Here is a 9,462-nt window from a genome sequence, read left to right as displayed (position 1 = left end):
ATGTTTGGGTTTGATTTGGGACTAGGCAAATCTGGGGACTCCAGGGTATGGCTTTCAGAGGAATAATGTTAGTAGCAGGAAGACTGGTTTAGAGGCTCTTGCACTAATGCAGGTAGATAGAGGAGTAACGCATGAGGGCCAGGGGAAAAGGGTTGAGAAATGACTAAAAATTAAATGAAAAGAACTTGGAGTCTTACTGATGGCGGGAGACAAAGATGGCAGGCAAAGTGATGTCTGCGAGCTTTACTTCTCTAGCTTATCTGAACGAATTAATGGAGAATGCACAAGAATAAAGAAGCTGAAAAGAAAGATCACCAGGGGTGCCTGGCTAGCTCAGTTGGTTAAGCGTCCTGACTCTTGACTTCAGCTCAGGTCATGATCTCACAGTTCGGTTTGTGAGTTCAAGCCCCACGTTGGGCTCTGCCCTGATAGTACAGACGTTGCCTGGGTTTCTGTCTCCCTCTCTCTTTGCCCCTCCCCTGCTTGCTCTCTATGCTGCTCTCTCTCTCTCAAAATAAATAAAAATAAACTTAAAAAAAGAAAGATCATGAGTTCAGTATTGTGCAAATAAAGTTCAAAGGACCTATGGATTCTATGGTATACAATAAATCGCTGGATATGTAAATCGGAAATCCACAGCAATGGAGTGCGGTGCTGTAGTTGTTCACAGAGGACTCAGCATCCCATCTCAGTCACTGGAAAGCATGAGGGCAGATGAGATCACTCAGGGGCAACTTCTGGGGGACAACGTTTCATTGGTAAGCAGAAGAGAATGTGCCTGAGAAAGAGCTAGAAAGGGTGAAGAGAGAACCAGAGGAGTGAAAAATCATGGAAGTAAAAGGCTTGAAGAGAGTGAACTTGGAGGACCTCTTCAGAACTTCAGCGGAAAAGTCCACGCTCCTCCGTTTGGCACATAAAACCTTCCATCAGCTTTGGGCATATCTCTCTAGTCTCTTCTTCTGCTGCTCCTTGAACAGCAAGGTCTGGAGCTGCAGGAAGCCTGGAAATTGAGGACTGAAAGTTTTATTAGAATTTTCAGTAGAAAGATGACTAGTTGCCCACTGAGAGAACCATCACAGCAGAGTATGATGACAGAAGCCCGATCGCAAAGGACCAAGAAGGAATGAGAAAACACAGGAAATGGACCTTGCTGTTTTGAAGAGGTGTAGACAAGAGGGGAATACATGGAGTAAGTTGGTGGCTAGAAGAAAGCCCGATCCGTGAAGAAATGTTTAAGTTGGAAAAATCTTAAACCCGCTAACAGTCTGAAGTTGTGTTCGTAATAACTCAGCTCTCCTCTTGTGTGTCTTCTTTATTCTCACACGATTACCACACTCGCAACACTTCTGACCCCAGATGTGTGGGGTTTCTCCCACCCTGAGAAATTCTCCGTGCTGCCAGTTTGGAGTCCTACAATTTAATTCAACTCAGTCAGACGCTATATTCAACTCTGTCTGGACATAGTATCAGATCCCAGAGGTCAAGGGCTCAATTGCATCAGGATGCACTCCCCCCACCTCAGACGCCAATCGCGAGTGATATGTTCCCCAGTTAACCCACAACTCTTGTCTGACGTGGCTACAAATCAGAGGCTTCCATGAACTCCTCCACTTTAGGTTTGATTATTTGCTAGAATAGCTCACAGGGCTCAGGGGAATGCTTATTTGCATTTACCAATTTATTAAAGGATATGGTAAAGAATACAGAAAAAGAGTCAGAGGGAGAGATTCACAGGGAGAGATCTGGGAGGATCCCGAGCACAAAAACTGCTGCTCCCGTGAAGTTAACGTACATCACCCTTCTCGTACATGGATGTGTTCACCAACTGGAAGCTCTCCAAACCCTAGAGTGTGGGGATTTTTATGGAGGCTTCATCACGTAGGCATGATCGAGCACTGACTCTATTTCAGCTTCTCCCCGCTCTGTGGAGAATGGGGGATGGGGCTAAAAATTCCAAGCTTCTAATCTTAGCTTGCTCCTTCTGGTGACCAGCCCCCACCCAGGAACCCATCAAGACTGTTTCACTAGAGCAAAAGACACTGCTATCACCCAGGAAATTCCAAGAGATTTAGGAACTCTGTGGCAGGAACCAGGGTCAAAGACCAAATATTAGAGCCAAAGATGTTCCTAAAGCTTTTATCACCCAGGAAATTACAAAGGTTTTAGGAGTTCTGTGCCAGGAACAGGGGAGCAGACATATCTTTTATTATCTTATGATCTCACAGACGTACAGGATTCAACTAAGAAGAAGAAGTTAAAGATAGGGGACAGAATACAAATGACGAATGAAGAGGACTTGAAAGAGGAAGAAAGAGCTGCCATCAAAGAAATAGCTTGTGGATTCCAACAGGAGAGTGAGGCCTCATGATGTGAAATGGAAATCAAAGATGTTGGGGCTGGCACACACAGCTTTCCAACAAATCTATTTAATAAGATGCCTATTTGCCCTGGTTTTTAATCAAAGTGGCACATTTGTCCACGGTCACTGGAAAGTTTGATAGAGTTCTTGAGAAGAGTGATGGGGGGGGGGGGGTTAATAGACATTGAAAGGTATTTGGAAAGTAGTTGCCCAACAGTAAGTAGGAGTCTGATAGGAGAATCTGGTTGAAACACGAAATAAATATTCTCCAACTGTCCTCAACCACCTTGGTCCAGGAGCCAGCCAGGAAGGGGGCCGAAGCATTAATGCAGTATTATAGTTTTGTGGAGTGTGTGTTTTGGAAGGATGAAAAGTAATGGAGCCAAGGATCCTAGTGATATTTGTGGTAGGGCCCAAGGAAGAAAAACATCAGAAGAGGTTAATTCTGAAAGAACAGAAGGTGTCAAAAAACGTGGTAAGTTTAAAGACCAGATAATATGGCAGCAGTCATAAAACCAAATAAACTGACATTGCGGACCAAAGAGTGTAATATTTGTGTTCAGGAACTTAAGGATGGATAAATCCCTGGATTTAAGTTGGAGACAGTGCCTGAAGGGGAGGAGAGATGAAGGCAGTCGGAGATGTGGAAGTTAAGAAGCAGAGAGGAAGAAAGCCAGAAAGGTCATTTACCTGAACCACCAGGTCACTGAAGATAATGGCAGGTCAGTGGAATTTGGGTAAAGAGGCAAACCTTTTCTTCAATGGGTGTGTAGAATTGGCTTAGAAGATAGCAGGCGATTGAGATAAAAAGTGGAAAAGTGGAAGGGAATAGGGGCGCCTGGGTGGCTCAGTCAGCTGAGTGGCTAACTCTTGATTTCAGCTCAGGTCATGGTCTCAGGGTTGTGAGATCGAGTCCCGCATTGGGCTCTGTGCTGAGCATGAAGCCTGCTTGGGACTGTCTTTCCCTCTCTTTCCCTCTGCCCCTCTCCTTGCTTCACATGTTCTCTCTCTCTCTCTCTCTCTCTCTCTCTCTAAGAAAAAGAAAGATAAAAAGAAAAAGAAAAAAGTGGAAAGGATGATGTGAGGAGAGATTAACTTCAATGGGAAGTAGAGAGCATACTTAATCCCAACCCTGGCACTTTCTCTCTAGGGGCTTCAGGGAAGGGGCATAATGTCCAAAGAGAAAATAAACCACTCAACCAACCTGAAGTCATATTTTGCCCTGAAAGTCTTTATCATTGTCTTCATTATCATATGAATCAACCCTCCACAGATATCTTGCCCTCTCTTTAGCGGATTTAGTAATTACATCAGAAACTTTTCAACAATGATCAGGGCATATTTGTATGTAAGCCAACACAATATAGACAGGCTCACCTTTATGAAATCTATTCATTTCTAAACAATGACATATAAGATTCCTTCACCTAACTGGCAATCTCAAATAAATATCCAGGACTGATTTTTAGTGGAAAGATTATATCGTAATTTTGCCTAAGGTTGTGCCTAACTGTCACGGTTGTAAGACAAGCAGTTTGGTGTGTAAGTAACTTTATTCTGGAAAGAAAAAGATTCAGATGCTATAAGTAGCATAAAGTCTGTTGTCACCAACGGGGCACTAATAAATATTAAAATCCGGTTGTCACATAAGATTAATGAGTGATTATTTAGGATTGAACACATGTTAAAACAATTTGGCCACAAAGTAGTCCATTAAAATAGTGATGACATGACACCAGATATCATACAGAAGCAGTTAAAACGTGGTAATATTTAGTCTGTCCATCATTTTAAAAATTATTATTCAATATTCATAATTCAAAATTCTCATGTTTTATGCAGAAATCAGCAATTTGGCAGATCCTGTGTGAGAGAACTAAGCAGTTTCACGTGCTGTCCAGGTGTCCTTCTCAAAATGACTCCCTGAAATATTTGTGAAAATCTTGTTCTAGAAAAGCAATGATTAGTATAAGAAACGTAGTAACTGACAGATATTTTCCTCCTTGGAGCATTGTGATTTCTATTGAATACATGGAGCTCTTTAGGAACAATTTCAATTCTTCCAGAAGCACTAGTATCATAAAGTCGTAAGAGACCATGAACATCATAGTAGCTAGACTTTTTGCATTTATGGTGTCCCTGGCATGCTAAATAGTTTTCTTTGCATTATTTTATTTAATCATCCTCCCCACCAAGAAAAGACCTAGAAGACTTTCTTTCCATGTTTTTAAATTTTTATTTATTTCTTTTTTTTTAATTTTCTTTTTTATTTTTTTAAATTTACATCCAAATTAGTTAGCATGTAGTGAAACAATGATGTCAGGAGTAGATTCCTTAAAGAAACTAAAATTAAGAGGGTTGAGCGACTGATTTCACAAACTATTGTGGGTCAGGCTGAGATTTGAAACAGAATCGGTCTCTGTGCCCGTCCATTTATATGATCTCAGAAGTCTGACTGTCGTGGACAGACCCTCAGGCAAGGAGAGCTGACCAATATGCTGACCCTCCCTGTCTTTCAAGTCCATGAACTCAAGCTGTAGACCAACGTTCCTTAAAACACAGAGAGTATGAGGAAATTTTTAATTGATTAATGGATTACTTTTTTGACATTTCCTTAATAATTTTTTCATGTTGCTTTTTTTTAAGTTTATTAATTTATTTTGAGAGAGAGAGAGAGAGCAGGGGAGGGGCAGAGAGAGGGAGATAGAGAATCCCAAGCAAGCTCCACACTGTCAGCACAGAGCCTGATATGGGGCTCGAACTCATGAACCGTGAGATCACACATGACCTGAACCAAAACCAATAGTTCGATGCTTAACCAACTGAGCCACCGAGGAGCCCATATTTGTCCATGTTTCTAAACATGGACGTGAGCCAATGTCAAAGTAGAAACAAACTTGGAGTTCTTGGAACTCAGCCTCCCATTTGGCGTGGAAATCCCTTTCCCCTTCTGGGCCCTTCTTAAATTTTGAAAACCTGGCTTTGGATTAAATATTACCTACTGCTGAATTAGAGCGTACTGGTTCTTTTCTTCTATACCACGCCTAGTGTTCTCAGTACCATACTGATTCCGGACTTTGCCACTTTCTGAGCCTTCTATACCTCGTAGCCGGATCCTAATGCTCTTAAGTGCCTAAGAGCTAACGTGTTAAGTAAGCATTAAGACCATTGCTGTGGGGGCACCTGAGTGGCTCAGTCAGTAGAGCGTCTGACTCTTGGTTTCAGCTCAGGTCATGATGTCGCGGTTCGTGAGTTTGAGCCTCACATCGCGCTCTGTGCTGGCAGTGTGGAGCCTGCTTGGGATTCTGTCTCTCCCTCTCTCTCTCCGCCCTCCCCCACAGCTGTCTCTGTCTCTTTCAAAACGAATAAATAACGTTAAAAAAAATTTTTAAAGACCATTGCTATGGATCTGTGGGCACAAGGGGATTGTGAATAGAATCAAACTTTTTATTCAGTCCTTTCTGTTTCAGTTAAGATGGTTTCAAGTGTGCACTAAATTCACTTCATGAGACATTCAGAGGTTGATGTGTCCAGTTTCAGTTTGGTGGCACACTGACGTCATCGAAGACCAAGGCTCTTTCTCTCTGCGTACCATCCTCAGGTCACAAAATGGATGCAGCTGTTCCAGAGATCACTTATGGACATAGCAACACCGAGCCAGAAAAGAAGGGCATGTCCACCTGGGCATTGTTTTCTAATGAGGGAGTAAAACCTTCTCTTTTTTATTTTTATTTTTTAACGTTTATTTCATTTTTGAGAGACAGAGCACAAGCAGGGGAGGGGCAGAGAGAGAGGGAGACACAGAACACAAAGAAAACTCCAGGCTCCAAGCTGTCAGCACAGAGCCCGACGTGGGGCTCGAACTCAGGAGCCGTGAGATCATGACCTGAGCTGAAGTCGGATACTTAACTGGCCGAGCCACCCAGGCACCCCAAGGGAATAAAACCTTCTTAATTACTCCCCCATATGGTTTTCCCTCCGGTGCCAGTCTACAGTCAATGCTCATTGCCTAGCTGTAAGTAGGATTGATAAATCGAATACCTGATATCATCAGACACTCCTGGAGAGGTCAGCTCTGGGAGCAAGGAAGATGGTGGAGGGAAGAAAGAGCTGGGTGTAGACAACCAACTTAGCTTGCTATTTTACTAGCTGTATCCTGCTTGCATAGCCCAGCTAACAGGGACAAGAACTTCATAAGTACGTATACTTCAACGAACCACAGTTCCTATGGCAAATGGAGCAAACATTAGGCTCTAGTTATTATGCTTTTAATATTTTTAAAAATGTTTATTTTTGACAGAGAAAGAGACAGAGGGTGAGCTGGGGAGGGGCAGAGAGAGAGGGAGACACAGAATCGGAAGCAGGCTCCAGGCTCTGAGCCGTCAGCACAGAGCCCGACGCGGGGCTCGAACTTGCGCACCGTGAGATCGTGACCTGAGCCGGTCAGATGCTTAACCGACTGAGCCACCCAGGCACCCCAATCAGGCTCAAGTTTAAACGGATTAGACCAGGACAAACATGTATATTCATCTGTCTCTAAATGGGCAAAGAATTTTAACCAAGAGATTGATTCAACTAAAAAGTACCCATAGTCAGGGTAAAGCCAAATCATTCTTCTCATATTTGGCCAAACCAGTTGGCATTAAGAAATTTGCCTTAGGGCTGCCTGGGTGGCTCAGTCAGTTAAACGACTCGGTTTCAGCTCAAGTCACGATCTCATGGTTTGTGAGCTCAAGCCCAGCGTCAGACTCTTCACGGACAGTGTGGAGCCCGCTTGGAATTCTCTCTCTCCCCTGCTCTCTCTTGCCCTCAAAATAAATAAATAAACTTAAAAAAAAAAGAAAAGAAAAGAAGTTTGCCTTAACTACTGATAAGGTCTATTTTCATTGCTGTCTGTCTGGCAGTATCGTTTGGACTCCAAGGGTTACAACCTCACTTACATTCCTATGGTCCAGCAGTTCCACGGTCGTCTGGTAAACGTTGACCCTGACATGGATGGATACGTCAAGCAATGTTGTCAGGCTCCCCCAGATCAGATGAAATAAAAGAGTCCCCGGTGATGCTGAAAAGTCAGCGTAGAGCATCTTCATGTGAACCGGAACTTCATTTGACCTTGACCGGGTTGAGATAAGCAGCGGCAGCCAGGAGACAATGACTCATTTCTGAATATGTAAGGATACTTTTCACACCTGTCTTTGAAAAAAACGTCGCCCCAGGAGTCTAGAGTTCCAGCAAGAAGGCAATCTGTCTCATTCTGAAAGCCCTTCAAAGGACAGGGTCACACTGGCAGGCTGAGGGGTGTTCGTTCCATTGAGAGAAGGAGAGTTAAAGCATTGTCCCAGAACTCCACACCTACCACCCTGGCAAATCGTTCATCTGAACCCCCAAGCCCCCTCCTGGTGGTAGATGAGGCTGTTGTGAAACAGATCTTTGAAACTGAAATGTGAGCTGAAAGATAGATAGATAGATATAAATGAAAACCCTAAGCCCATCCATCTATCTGATCATCTATCCTACCTATACATCTGTATATACCTATGTACATATATAGATATCACAATAGCTATTTAGAAAGGATACCGTGTTTATAAAATATTTATATTTTATAGGCCTATTGTCTATCAGACTCAAGGTCGAAACAGAATTTTGTTGTGTGCTTGTGAGCAATTTCCCTGAAGCCACCTGTTTTTTTTTTTTTTTCCTTTTCTCTTCTCTTTTTTATTTATTTTTTGTTTGTTTGTTTGGAGCCCCTTTCTCTATTAGTAAACATTTAAATGCATTCCACCCTATGGAGCTTTCAACTGTGAAATCAACCTCTCCCCCCAGCCTCATGTGAGTAAGACCAGGTGTTTCATACTTTCCCCTCCTCCCCACAGCCAGAATCCCTTGGGAAAAAGGGAAGCCGCGAGACGTTTGACATTGGCGCGGTTAAAAAGTGTCAGCTGATAATCTGAAAATGACCAGAGGCATGCTATCAAAACCTAGTGAAAATGATCTAATAAGCCCCAACTTTTAAAATGTAATACAAGACTCATCTCCTTTTCTTCCTTAAAACCAAAGAGCGCTCCCCCTTTCTCATATTTAAACAACAGCTATCAAAGATTTAATGATTGTACCATTGGACGCAGTTCAAACAATACGGGCAGGAAAGAATGTACAGCTGTCAAGGAACCGGCCCGGTCAGAAGTGCCCCAGACAAATCACTGCACATCATCGGCTGGTTTTAATTAACAGCAGACTCCAATCTGTTTTTTCTGCCCCCTCTTTCTTTGGTAACTTTACACAAAGTGATGTGTAGGGTTCTGTCTTGTAGAGCATCTACTCCAGTGAAAATGGAGGATGACCATGGAAATAACTTGAACCAAAGTTCAAAGCGGATTATAGCGTCTGAAGGATACCTTAAGATTTTATCTTGGTCCTCTAAGATGAATGAGTGAAGTTCATTCATTTTCCCTCCTGAAGGGCTGAGTCTCTTGTGAAGGGAGTTCATGCAGTTACTATGACACTAGATTTCTATTAATGCTGATCTAATTTTAAGGATATTTTTATCCTGTCATTAATAATATATATATATATATATATATATATATATATATATCTTATGTTGCCAGCAGCCACAGTCGAGAGAGATTTGGGGGCTTTCTTAACGGAAGACTTTCTTAGTGAATAAAGACATTCTTCAGCAAAGAAAGATTTCTCTCCATAAGTTCATGGAGTATAGACAGTATACACCCAAACCCACCTTCCAGTTTTAGTAGATTCCCAATGCTTCAAAAGAGCTGTAAATGAAATATTCCAGTTAATCACATAATCTGGCAAGGAGATTACACAGACATCACACCCAGTATATCGGGTTTTGATGGGTTACCAGGGGGGGTTGCAAACTGTGGCCTGTGGGCCAAATCTGCCTCCTGCCTCGCTTTGAGCTAATCATGTTTCTACACTTTAAAAGGTTGTAAATATGACAAAGAATATAAAATAGGGGCGGTCTGTAGCCCACAAAGTCCACAATACTTACTATCTGGCCCTGCATAAAGTATCCCTCCACTGAGTTAGGTCGTGACGAAATACTTTTAACGTAAAGGCCTCACAGAGAACGATTC

General features: G+C 42.5%; 1 pseudogene; it reads left to right on the top strand.

Moving 5' to 3' along the window:
- The window catches only part of LOC125174565 (uncharacterized), a 32,741-nt pseudogene continuing 23,279 nt past the window's right edge, over nt 1-9,462 (top strand).

Source organism: Prionailurus viverrinus, chromosome C2 (assembly GCF_022837055.1).
Source record: "Prionailurus viverrinus isolate Anna chromosome C2, UM_Priviv_1.0, whole genome shotgun sequence".
NCBI classification, from domain to species: Eukaryota; Metazoa; Chordata; class Mammalia; order Carnivora; family Felidae; genus Prionailurus; species Prionailurus viverrinus.
This window is presented reverse-complemented; position numbering and strand designations above follow the sequence as displayed.